The 11,105-nt window shown below is 43.3% G+C and overlaps 1 protein-coding gene across 15 annotated transcripts in view; it reads left to right on the forward strand.

The window, feature by feature from the left end:
• Nucleotides 1-11,105, forward strand: part of LOC112238947 (R3H domain-containing protein 1-like) — a 59,262-nt gene that overhangs the window by 2,459 nt on the left and 45,698 nt on the right. For 6 of the 15 annotated variants that reach the window (XM_042317991.1, XM_042318001.1, XM_042318003.1 and 3 more), the window contains exon 1: nt 5,678-6,262. The exons of 4 other annotated variants lie outside the window; for them this stretch is intronic. The gene's annotated coding sequence lies outside the window, so the exon portion shown is untranslated. Of the gene's footprint in view, nt 1-5,675; nt 6,263-10,409 lie in introns of those variants that run through there. 5 more of the 15 variants (XM_042317997.1, XM_042318000.1, XM_042318004.1 and 2 more) reach the window with 4 other exon arrangements.

The following is an 11,105-nucleotide window of genomic DNA, read 5'->3' on the forward strand; positions in this document are numbered from 1 at the left end:
TAATAGGCTAATGTATGAAGCGTTGCCGAGACACCGCAGTTCTGTTGAAATAGTGGTCCCTTTTTTGTCTGGCTTTGGAGTTGGTTAATCAAAGAGGAAAGGCTCCAGTTTGCTGATAGCTAGATGCAGAACCCCACTGTGGGCTTGTTTGATGAGTAGTTCTATTGTTTTGTAAACAGGACTATAGCTGGGTTTGACAGTGACTTATGCTAGGCTACAGTTAGCTGATAGCTAGATACAGAACCCCACTGTGGGCTTGTTTGATGAGTAGTTCTATTGTTTTGTAAACAGGACTATAGCTGGGTTTGACAGTGACTTATGCTAGGCTACAGTTAGCTGATAGCTAGATGCAGAACCCCACTGTGGGCTTGTTTGATGAGTAGTTCTATTGTTTTGTAAACAGGACTATAGCTGGGTTTGACAGTGACTTATGCTAGGCTCCAGTTAGCTGATAGCTAGATACAGAACCTCACTGTGGGCTTGTTTGATGAGTAGTTCTATTGTTTTGTAAACAGGACTATAGCTGGGTTTGACAGTGACTTATGCTAGGCTACAGTTAGCTGATAGCTAGTGCAGAACCCCACTGTGGGCTTGTTTGATGAGTAGTTCTATTGTTTTGTAAACAGGACTATAGCTGGGTTTGACAGTGACTTATGCTAGGCTGCTGATAGCTAGATACAGAACCCCACTGTGGGCTTGTTTGATGAGTAGTTCTATTGTTTTGTAAACAGGACTATAGCTGGGTTTGACAGTGACTTATGCTAGGCTCCAGTTTGCTGATAGCTAGATGCAGAACCCCACTGTGGGCTTGTTTGATGAGTAGTTCTATTGTTTTGTAAACAGGACTATAGCTGGGTTTGACAGTGACTTATGCTAGGCTACAGTTAGCTGATAGCTAGATGCAGAACCCCACTGTGGGCTTGTTTGATGAGTAGTTCTATTGTTTTGTAAACAGGACTATAGCTGGGTTTGACAGTGACTTATGCTAGGCTCCAGTTTGCTGATAGCTAGATAGCAGAACCCCACTGTGGGCTTGTTTGATGAGTAGTTCTATTGTTTTGTAAACAGGACTATAGCTGGGTTTGACAGTGACTTATGCTAGGCTATAGTTAGCTGATAGCTAGATGCAGAACCCCACTGTGGGCTTGTTTGATGAGTGATTGTTTTGTAAACAGGACTATAGCTGGGTTTTGACTTATTGTTTTTGTGCAGAAACTGTGGGCTTGTTTGAGGAGTTCTATTGTTTTGTAAACAGGCTAGGGTTTGACAGTGACTTATGCTAGGCTATAGTTAGCTGATAGCTAGATGCAGAACCTCACTGTGGGCTTGTTTGATGAGTAGTTCTATTGTTTTGTAAACAGGACTATAGCTGGGTTTGACAGTGACTTATGCTAGGCTATAGTTAGCTGATAGCTAGATGCAGAACCCCACTGTGGGCTTGTTTGATGAGTAGTTCTATTGTTTTGTAAACAGGACTATAGCTGGGTTTGACAGTGACTTATGCTAGGCTACAGTTTTATACATGTCACTGCCGTATTGTATTTTAATGTCTAGTTATAAAGTCAAGGAGGCACACTTCCTGCCTGAGTTATGAACTATCTATCCTGGTTGTCTAGTGCTGCCATTAATAATTCTGTGCCGAGGCTCACCGATTTGGCTTTCATTGCTGGAGGCTCTGCCGTTAGGAGTGCAGTGACACAACTCTTGATTTATGTCCAAATTAGGGGTGTAAATTCAGAATATTGAATAGTCTGATGCTGTGTCATTTCTTCTTTAATTACTCAGGTGTGTGTGCGTCTGTGCATTTGTGTGTGTGGGGGGGGATCATGATGAAATTGTACACTAAATGCTTTATGTTCTTATCCAACTTCCTCCTCGTGATATTGTCAGACAGACGTCAGTAACGTAGGTAGGCCCATCCGGTTTCACAGCTTGACACAGTGAACATTGCAACGTGATTGATTCCTCTTTGTTTATCGATTGGCTGCATCAAAGGAGACTACTGGCAGTTTGCGAGGCTGTTGGGTTTATGAGATTCAGTGACCGTGCTGGTGGCGTAGCTACTTCAGTTGGTGGACTTGTAACTGTAGTGAAAAATGTGATCAGATCAGTTGTCACCAGCGTCTGTTGCTAAGGGACAGGGAGAGCTTTCCTCCTACCCTGACAGCATCTATTATTTACTTCAGTTTTTAAGGGATTGGAACAAATAACACCTGATTTCCCCTATAACTACGATTTATGATCACTCTGAACGTCTCCATTAATTAGTAGCACTGTAACATACTACAATTGACTTGAGCATATTTTCTGTGGTTAGTTGTAGACATGAGCGGTACACCGTATTTTACAATATACTGGTATTGATGCATGGACCGGTTTGGGTTTTTACTTTACCTTCTAAAACGATATTTTAATGTTTGGTTTGTTAAATGTGATACACCGTGTGTAAAGTCGTCTCTCTCTGCTCCATCTATCCATGCTGCTTTCCACACAGACCTAGCCTCATCTAGCCCCATTTGTTGTTGCTTGACCACGAGACACTTTTGTTCAGTTTGCATGGTCAATGTAGCACATGCAAAAATGTTAATGACAACGATGCTGTTTTCATTTAGCTTCTTAATGTAAATCCCCATAGCGTTCTATAATTACACTATTAGCTTGTGTTTCTTACATCTGCCAACCGCTAGTTTGTCTTGGCAAGTTTGGCCTAAATCTTGTTTGCTGCTCATTGCTAGTTAGCTGGCTAGCTAGCTAACTAGTTCAAATCCAAATCAGTGTATTTGGTCACATACACATGGTTAGCGGATGTTAATGTGAGTGAAGCGAAATGCTTGTGCTTCTAGTTCCGACAGTGCAGTAATATCTAACAAGTAATCTAACAATTCCACAACTACCTTATACATACAAATGTGAAGGGATGGAATAAAAATATGTCCATATAAATATATGGATGATTGATGGCCGAGCGGTATAGGCGAGATGCAATAGGTGGTATAAAATACAGTATATACATATGAGATGAGTAATGTAAGATATGTAAACATTATTTAAAGTGACTTGTGATCCATTTATTAAAGTGGCCAATGATTTGAGTCCGTATATAGTAGAGGTCGACCGATTTATGATTTTTCAATACCGATTATTGGAGGACCCCAAAAAAAAGCAGATACTGATGAATCGACCGATTTTTCTTTAAAAAATGTTTTATATATATATGTAATAATGACAATTACAACAATACTGAATGAACACTTATTTTAACTTAATTAATACGTCAATAAAATCGATTTATTCTCAAATAAATAATGAAACATGATCAATTTGGTTTAAATAATGCAAAAACAAAGTGTTGTAGAAGAAAGTAAAAGTGCAATGTGTGCCATGTGAAAAAGCTAACATTTAAGTTCGTTGCTCAGAACATGAGAACATATGAAAGCTGGTGGTTCCTTTTAACATGAGACTTCAATATTCCCAGGTAAGAGGTTTTAGGTTGTAGTTAATATAGTATTTATAGGACTATTTCTCTCTCTACCATTTGTATTTCATATACCTTTGACTATTGGATGTTCTAATGGGTACTTTAGTATTGCCAGCCTAATCTCGGGAGTTGAAAGGCTTGAAGTCATAAACAGCTCAATGCTTGAAGCAGAGCGAAGAGCTGCTGGGAAATGCACGAAAGTGCTGTTTGAATGAATGCTTACGAGCCTGCTGCTGCCAACCACCGCTCAGACTGCTCTATCAAATCATAGACTTAATTATAATATAACAACACACAGAAATACGAGCCTTTGGTCATTAATATGGTCAAATCCGGAAACTATAATTTCAAAAACAAAACGTTTATTCTTTCAGTGAAATACAGAACCATTCCGTTTTATCTAACGGGTCCATGAGTCTAAATATTCCTGTTACGTTGTAACAACCTTCAATGTTATGTCATAATTAAATATTCCTGTTACGTTGTAACAACCTTCAATGTTATGTCATAATTAAATATTCCTGTTACGTTGTAACAACCTTCAATGTTATGTCATAATTACATACAATTCTGGCAAATTAGTTCGCAACGAGCCAGTCAGCCCAAACTGTTGCATATACCCCGACTCTGCGTGCAATGAACGCAAGAGAAGTGACACAATTTCACCTGGTTAATATTGCCTGCTAACCTGGATTTCTTTTAGCTAAATATGCAGGTTTAAAAATATATACTTGTGTATTGATTTTAAGAAAGGCGTTGATGTTAATGGTTAAGTACACATTGGAGCAACGACAGTCGTTGATTGATTGTTTTTTATAAGATAGGTTTAATGGTAGCTAGCAACTTACCTTGGCTTACTGCATTCGCGTAACAGGCAGACTCCTCGTGAGGCACGTGGTTAGAGCGTTGGACCAGTTAACTGTAATGGGATCCCCCGAGCTGACAAGGTAAAAATCTGTCATTCTGCCTCGTTCCAAGGCCGTCATTGAAAATAAGAATGTTCTTAACTGACTTGCCTAGTTAAATAAAGATTAAATAAAGGTGTAAAAAAATATATAAAAAAATCGGCGCCCAAAAATACTGATTTCCGATTGCTATGAAAACCTGAAATCGGCCCTAATTAATCGGCCATTCCGATTTAATCGGTCGACCTCTAGTTTAGACCTAAATCAGCATGTTTGTGCAACAGTGTCTTCTAAATCAAAGGGGAATACGCAAAGCATGAATATGTTCGCTACATGAAGTAGCTAAGAGAACATTCAATGTAGCCAAAAAGGTTATAGAGTCCCCTTGGAAACACTTAACACTTTTGGTTCCTACCTTGTCACAATAACTCCTCCCTGGCATTTTCATTCGTTGTCATGTCAAACAACACTGTATTCAAAGTGCCCACTATTATATTCTAACTATAGAATGATTATTCTTTCTATTTTCATGATTCCAACAGGTCACAAGTGTTTACTCTAAAGTCAAAGTCAAGTCAAATTCCAATTGCAACGTTTGGTTCAAAATAAGGCCTGTATTGTTTGTCCACCTCATGCAGCCATGTGTGGCAGTGTGGAAATGATCTCTAATGAGTGCAGGAACTTATGAAAATGCTGAAAATGATTTTTGTGTGAATTTGAATAGTATAAAACTATCAGAATGGAGAAAGACCCATTTTGAAATCACGTAGTATCAATGTGTTGCCACCCTAGGATCACTCACTACTCATAAAGAACATGTACAACTTTTATTATTCAAAAACCTAAAATAGTGGCAAATACCATCCATTTTTTTGTTTTATGCAGTAATATCATATTTGGGCCATATTGCCCGGCGCTAGTTGGTTGGAGCAGTCTTGTGCTTTGTCTCCGTCTGGTTGAAATATACCCAACTGTAATGAGCAAGGTACACTTTGAACAGCTTGTCCTCTCATTGGACATCCATCCCCTCCCATGGTGTGTCCTGTTCTCTCATTGGCCATCCATCCCATGGAGCGTGGTTTGTCCTTTTCTCTCATTGCTGTATATGGGGAGACAGACGCCCCTCCTGTCTCTCTCATCTGTCTCTCTCCTCTCTGTCCCCCTACACTCTCTCACTCCTCTCTGTCCCCCTACTCTCTCTCTCCTCTCTGTCCCCCTACTCTCTCTCTCTCCTCTCTGTCCGCCTACTCTCTCTCTCTCTCCTCTCTGTCCCCCTACTCTCTCTCGCTCTCTCCTCTCTGTCCCCCTACTCTCTCTCCTCTCTGTCTCCCTCCTGCTTTCCTTTGTCCCTCGCCTCCCTCCTCTGGTGTAAGCGCATGGCAGGGCATCAGAATCGGTAATGAAGAAAGTGCCCAATTTAGCCTCCTCAGCCGCACGCTCCTCTGAGATGTGCTTCCTGCCTGCCTCTCTGCCTGGGTGCAGCGAGGCGGGATGCTGTGAGTGGCTGAGCTAGAGCTGACATCACAGGGGCCAGCTGTTGATTTGGTGCTGTCTCTGAGGCTGGGGCGAGTCACTGACTCTGTCAGGCGCCTACTGAGGGGCTCTGGCAGGTAGACACACACACACACGAACCCACGACGATAGGAGGCTGTGTGAGACTGCTGCAGGGAGCGAGTCACTGACTCTGTCAGGCGCCTACTGAGGGGCTCTGGCAGGTAGACACACACACACAAACCCACGACGATAGGAGGCTGTGTCAGACTGCTGCAGGGAGCGAGTCGCTCCAAGCAGCTACGTCCTCCTCAACCGATGCTGCCTTGGGTACTACGGACTCCTCCAACAGCTTGCAATGAACATAAGGAGGGCTACTATGTGGCAGGTAGGTCTTGGTTTCTGTCCTTACCAAAGAGTTTGTATTTGGTGAAGGAAGGAGCACATTGGAAAATCAGGAGTAATGGTTTAAGTGCCAGATAATAGCTACTAAGGCTTTTGGTAGCCTTTTCAGACTTGAATCATTCAGACATTGTGCTGGGTTCTCAATCATCTGTCTGTCACTATCTAAGACCTTGAGCTTCATTTTTGAAAGCTGTGATTTATTGTTGAGGTTCAGTTTTGGTGGCTATGTTTTCAATATGATCCTATTGAGACGCAGTTAAACATCACAGCAGTCTTCTACAATATGATCCTATTGAGATGCAGTTAAACATCACAGCAGTCTTCTACAATATGATCTAAGCTACAGTTGTGAATTTCTTTGACCATTTAAGCTACAGGGTTTATCTGGTGACGATAAGGGCTCGGTTTCCAAAGGATGCACAGCAAGGCTGCATTCAGTGAACAGGGGATCTGTAGACTGTGTTCAGTGTGTTGGGGAACAGGGGATCTGTAGACTGTGTTCAGTGTGTTGGGGATCTGTAGACTGTGTTCAGTGTGTTGGGGATCTGTAGACTGTGTTCAGTGAATCCCCAATATGAATTTAGCAGCAACGCACCTACACTGCTAAATCGTGGCCTTCACTACAAATTTAAAATATATATATATATATATATATATATATACACACACTTTTCGGGATAGGAAAACGTTTTCCGTTTAAACCTAAACAACTAAAACCAGATATAAAGTATGTAGAAAATATAATGGAGCAATAAATGTATCAATAAGATCATCTTTGAGAACTAACAATCAGGAAGAATCTAAAATTCCCAAAATGTCTTGACATTTGCCACCGCTGCTGAAAAAAATCCTAGGGGAAACACTGCAATGTGGTGAACAGGGGCTGTGTTCTGATTACCGTTGTGTCTTGGCTTTCTTTCATCAGCGCACTAATGACCATAGATAAGCCATTAAGAGCCTTGTGTTGCGTTGTCTCTGCACAGCTTGCATTTCTGCTCCTCAGTATATTGTTTCTGCAGGTGTTTCTGTTATTACAAATGGGTTTTTAATGACTGACTCCACTAGTGTGATGTACAAAGCCTTCAGAAAGTATTCATACCCCTTGACTTATTCCACATTTTGTTCCAGTCGGAATTCAAAATGGATTAAATATAATTTCTCACCCATATACACTATACCCCCATAATGACAGTGAAAATATGTTTTTAGGAATGTTAGCTAATTTATTTTAAATAAAATACTGAAATATGTAATTTACATAAGTATTGACACACCCAGAGTCATTACTTTGTAGAAGTACCTTTGGTAGTGATTACAGCTGTGTGTCTTTCTGGGTAAGTCTCCAAGAGCTTTCCACACCTGGATTGTGCAACATTTGCCCATTTTAAATAAATAGACATATTTTCATAATTCTTCAAGCTCTGTCAAATTAGTTGTTCGTCATTGCTAGACAACCATTTTCAAGTCTTGCCATAGATTTGAGTCAACTTGTTTTAGGTTATTGTCCTGCTGAAAGGTGAATTCATCCCCACTGGGAGAAACCAGACTAAACCAGGTTTTCCTCTAGGATTTTTGCTGTGCTTAGCTCTTAAAAAAAAATCCTAAATAACTCCCCAGTCCTTAACGATTACAAGCATACCCATGACATGATGCAGCCACCATTATTTGCCCTAAACATAACACTTTGTATTCAGGACAAACAGTTAATTGCTTTGTCTATTTTTTTGCAGTACTATTTTAGTGTGTTGTTGCAAATAGGATGCATGTTTAGTATTTGTTTTTTAAAATAAGATTTTGCATGATTTTTTTTTTTCACTCTGTCATTTAGGTTAGTATTGTAGAGTAACTATAATGTTGTTGATCCATCCTCTGTTTTCTCCTGTCACAGCCATTAAACTCTAGCTGTTTTAAAGTAGCCATTGTCCTCATGGTGAAATCCCAGAGCGGTGTCCTTCCTTTCCGGCAACTGGCTTAGGAAGGACGCCTGTGTCTTTGTAGTGACGGGGTGTGTTGATGCATCATCCAAAGTGTAATTAATAACTTCAACGTGCTCAAAGGGATATGCAATGTCTGCTTTTATTTGCCCTTATTTTTATTTTATTTATCTGTTATTTTACCAGGTAAGTTGACTGAGAACATGTTCTCATTTGCAGCAACGACCTGGGGAATAGTTACAGGGGAGAGGAGGGGGATTAATGAGCCAATTGTAAACTGGTTTGAGAGGCATTGGAAAATCTCCTTGGTTTTTGTGGTTGAATCTGTGTTTGAAATTCACTGTTCGACCTGAGGGACCTTAGAATTATTGGTATGTGTTGGGTACAGAGATGAGACGGTCATTCAACAAATCATGTTAAACACTTATTTCACGCACAGTGAGTCCAGGCAACTTATGTGACTTGTTAAGCACATTTACCTGTAATTGAGGCTGAGCGATGAAATTAATACCTTTTTAGTCTACACTTTATACCCCAGAGGGCTTAAGTCTCAATTATCATCCGCTCTCTCTAATCAATAACTCTCCTTATTATCAGACGTGGCTCTGACCCGGGGTACAGCCTTATTTACCCTGTTCAACACACTGATTATCAATGTCTTTTATTAGGCTTAACGTCACCGGTATTACTATTCCTATTGATGGTTGGTTACCCAATGCATTAGATCTCTCTCTGCTTTTCCACTGTTGTTTTCTGTGTGACTAGAGAGCTGGAGAAGACCGCCTTGTGTGTCTGTCTGTTAGCTACTGTCTGTTGGATGGATGGATGGCTTTGGCTGCTTTTCTCTGCTCTTGTATTGTTCCATCCTCCTACACACAGCCTGCTTTTACTCCCCCCAGCACTTGGGCAGGGGGGGGGGGTACCGCCCAAGCCTAGTGTGGACCGCCCTGTCTGTGCGTGCAATCAGAATGGCCTCTTGTGCATTCCACAGGAGCAATTTCCTATTCGCTGTGCTAACATAATTGTCATTGAGTGGTCCATTTACAGCCGGCATATGATTAGTTAGCTCCCATTCCCCTGTCTGGCAGAGTGGCTGTGCCCTTTTGACCTCATTGTAGGTTTTTGAGAATACATTTTCATGGGCAGAAAAGTGTAGCGAGGAAAAAGGCTTCGGCACTTATTCACCACTTCTACAGGCAGGCAGTATGGGTGTGTTTGTACCGTGGGGAATGGAGTTAAAGGGACTGTGAAGAGGCTCTTTACGGTTCAACCAATCAGATCAACTCAGAGCTTCAGATTCCGTTGTCAAATACAGAGGAGCTGCTCAGCAACAGGAGACCCAGAGGATTCTACTGGGCTGTGTGTGTGTTTTCTTGGGTACGTGTAGACTTATGGTCTGTTTGTGCCTGCCAGTGTTTATTCATGTGTGTGTCACACTGCATTCCATCTGCATGCATTAAGCCCCCTGTCCCTGACACCCCGTCCCCCGTGTGTCACACAGACTGTCCCTGACACAGAACTGACACTGACATTGTGATCTCCTGAACTCAGCGGCTAGCTCAGCCCTGCTGTTCCTCCCTGTCCGTGCAGCACAGCTCTGACTCCTAATGCAGCTTGTGTCTGGGGCCAGAATCTCTCTTGCTGTCTGGTTGGTTGAGTTCTACTGGTGTCACCAGCTAGTAGGGCTGACTGTAGTCTGTAGTCATGTGAAGTTCCACACCTCTTTGTGTTGCTGCTGACTGCCAGACTAGAAGTTACCTTTGGTCTAGTAGTGCCTGCAGTTTACTGTCAAACCAGGATCTGCATACACAGCAAGGTATGGTGAGGTGGGGTATGGTGAGGTATGTTGAGGGTAGGGTATGGTGAGGTGAGGTGGGGTATGGTAAGGTGGGGTATGGTGAGGGTAGGGTATGGTGAGGGTAGGGTAGGGTATGGTATGGTGAGGGTAGGGTATGGTATGGTGAGGGTAGGGTATGGTGAGGGTAGGGTAGGGTAGGGTGAGGTGGGGTATGGTGAGGGTAGGGTATGGTGAGGGTATGGTGAGGGTATGGTGAGGGTAGGGTATGGTGAGGTAGGGTGAGGGTAGGGTGAGGTGAAAAAGGATTATAAAGTGAGCAGGAATCCACCACTTGACCTTTTATCTGGCAGCATGCATGGGTCTGCTTCCCACTGGCCCGACGGGACTGTGTGGGATCAGGAGGCGGGACTGTGTGGGATCAGGAGGCGGGACTGTGTGGGATCAGGAGGCGGGACTGTGTGGGATCAGGAGGCGGGACTGTGTGGGATCAGGAGGCGGGACTGTGTGGGATCAGGAGGCGGGACTGTGTGGGATCAGGAGGCGGGACTGTGTGGGATCAGGAGGCGGGACTGTGTGGGATCAGGAGGCGGGACTGTGTGGGATCAGGAGGCGGGACTGTGTGGAGGCGGGACTGCCTACTGGTTGCCAGAGAGAGCTTACTGTGGCGGGCGCTCTGCTCGGTAGATGGCTCTGGGACCAGGAGGAGACGGGACTGTGTGGAGACAGGACTGCCTACTGGTTGCCAGAGAGAGCTTACTGTGGCAGGCGCTCTGCCCGGTAGATGCCACTGGGCTCTGGGACTAGGAGGAGACAGGACTGTGTGGAGACAGGACTGCCTACTGGTTGCCAGAGAGAGCTTACTGTGGTGGGCGCTCTGCCCGGTAGATGCCACTGGGCTCTGGGACTAGGAGGAGACAGGACTACCTACTGGTTGCCAGAGAGAGCTTACTGTGGCGGGCGCTCTGCCCGGTAGATGCCACTGGGACCAGGAGGAGACAGGACTACCTACTGGTTGCCAGAGAGAGCTTACTGTGGTGGGCGCTCTGCCCGGTAGATGCCACTGGGCTCTGGCACCAGGAGGAAGGTTGGAGCAG

This window comes from Oncorhynchus tshawytscha, unplaced genomic scaffold (genome assembly GCF_018296145.1).
Source record: "Oncorhynchus tshawytscha isolate Ot180627B unplaced genomic scaffold, Otsh_v2.0 Un_contig_4972_pilon_pilon, whole genome shotgun sequence".
NCBI lineage: Eukaryota > Metazoa > Chordata > Actinopteri > Salmoniformes > Salmonidae > Oncorhynchus > Oncorhynchus tshawytscha.